Below are 2,500 nucleotides of genomic sequence, written 5' to 3' on the forward strand. Positions count from 1 at the left end.
AAAAACACAAGGCGTGTTAAAGGCTGGTTAAACTGTCGAAAGAAACAAGGCGTTAATGTTTCAGAAGCGCCTATTGAAAGACGTCTCTCAAGCTGCTCCCTGACTGGGCCCTGTCCATTGTCACGTTAATCCCAGGGCGGGGCGGGACTGCTTTGACCGGGAGACCTGTTTTCTGGGACGCAGGTGTGACATTCCAGGGAGGCACCTACTTTGTGCTGATTCGAAACGACCACGACAACGGCAACTTGCAGTTCTATATTACAACAACAACAACGCGCGTGTGGTAGTTGGGAGGGGCTGCGTTCGCGCTCTCCCCCCTGCATTGAAACTCAAAGTTCGATTTTCAATCCCATAGTCCACCAATCGGATGGGAGACGGTGTGTGTGTGTGTGTGTGTGTGTGTGTGTGTGTCAGTGTCAGTGTCAGTGTCAGTCAGTGTCTCTCTCTCTCTCTCTCTCTCTCTCACTCTTACTCAGAGCTGCTGTGGAAGGAAACCTTTTTAAAAAGAACTTGCATATTGAAAAAAAGATGTGTCTCAAGCTGCCGGGGCCCTGTCCATTGTCACGTTAATGGCAGGACGGGGCAGGACTGCTTTGACCAGGAGACCTGTTTTCTGGGACGCAGGTGTGAGATTCCAGGGGACCTGCTTTGTGCTGATTTCCCTGCCTCCCTCCCTCCCCCCCAGGACTTCCTTCTGAACACCTTTGTCGTTTAATCGAGGGCCAAAAGCCTGCCTGTGAAAGGGAAGGATCAGCCGGTCAGCCCCCTGCTGGTCGCTGCTGCCAGTGCAGCAGGCGTGCGTGTGTCCTCGGCCTCGTGTCCAGGTCCCTCAGGGACTTGAGGCAGCTCTCCCCGGTGGTCTCGTGGTCAGGACCGGGCTTCGAATCCCAGTCGGGGGGGGATGACTTTCTGCTGCAGATTAATTGGCATGAAGGAAAGTCTCCCCTCCTGAGCGTAAAGCTCCACCCTCACCACCACCACCGCCTTTTCCTCCCCTTGACAAACGGACAGACAGACAGTCAGACAGTCAGTCCAGTTCGGGAGCGCAGCTTTCATTAAGCAATGGCGTTTGTGACAACTCATCGTCTGACAGGTTGATGATTTCCCCACACGCCTCCTGCCGAATAAAAGGCTCACCCTCCCGGACACTACCCCCAGAATCACCCACCCCCCCCCCCCCGGGGTGAATATTAAGCCCGAGAACACCGACTGTAACCAACCGCAGTGAAAAGTTGAAGTGGCAACTCATTAACCAGATTTATTTTGGGCAACTCATTAACCAGATTTTTTGTTCATTTGGTTTATGAGTTGCCAAGTGTAAATCTGGTTAATGAGTTGCCACTTCAACTTTTCACTGCGGTTGGTTACAGTCGGTGTTCTCGGGCTTAATATTCGCCCCAGGGGGGGTGTATAGCGGGCGATGGCCGGTGTGGAGTGCGTTTTTTGGGGGTTGATTTTCACTTTGCCTCGCTGGTGGAATTTGTGGGAGGCAGGCAAGGGGATTGGTGTGGGCTGGTGGGCGGCAAGGGAGATGCTTGCTTCGGGGTGTTATCCTCACTTTGGTCCGCTGGTGAGAGTAGGCAGCGGCAGGCCGGCAGGCAGGCAGGCAGGCAGGCAGGCAAGTGTGATGTAGTGTGGGGTGCAGTGCAGTGCGGTGCAGTGCAGTGCTGCCCTGTCGTTTATGAAAGGTTGTAATGACACTGCTTTGCAGCTGACCATGTCCACTGATTTGTGACGCCCGTATGGAGGTTGATATCTCAGGAGGGCCGAGGCCGATTTCCTCCGGGGACGGCTCGTCGCGTGCGGCAGGACGAGGCGCAGCGGACGGTACCGAGCGCTCGGAGGTGCGGCGCTGCCCGCCGGAGGTACAGCGAAAGGCTGCAAACCGCTTTCCGCCTGCTAACTCGGCGGCCGTCAGACCGACCGACTCCGCTTTACCACCGGAGCTAGAGTCGGGCAAGGGGCACCGAAAGGTACCGGAAGGATCGCGTTCGCACGACGGGAAGTCGACTAGCGGGCCGCCGAAAGCGAGCCGGGGGCCCCCGGTTTTTCTGTCCCACCTGGAGACTGATATCTCAGGAAGGCCGAGGCCGATTTCCTCCGGGGACGGCTCGTCGCGTGCGGCAGGACGAGGCGCAGCGGACGGTACCGAGCGCTCGGAGGTGCGGCGCTGCCCGCCGGAGGTACAGCGAAAGTCTGCGAACCGCTTTCCGCCTCCTCTCACCGCACGGCTCTCCTTTTCACCCACTGGCGGATTTTCACCCTCCGACTGCTCGCTACCGTCCGCTGCGCCTGGTCCGGGCCCTGTCCATTGTCATGTTAATGGCAGGGCGGGGCAGGACTGCTTTCACCAGGAACCCGGTTTTCTGGGTCAGAGGTTCCAGGGGACCTGTTTTGTGCGGACTTCCCTGTGTCCGTCCCTCCCTGCCTGCCTTCCCCCCAGGACTTCCTTCTGAACACCTTTGTCGTTTAAAATAATAATAAATAATATGTGTGTGTG

This window comes from Heptranchias perlo, chromosome 12, assembly GCF_035084215.1.
Source record: "Heptranchias perlo isolate sHepPer1 chromosome 12, sHepPer1.hap1, whole genome shotgun sequence".
Classification (NCBI taxonomy): Eukaryota; Metazoa; Chordata; class Chondrichthyes; order Hexanchiformes; family Hexanchidae; genus Heptranchias; species Heptranchias perlo.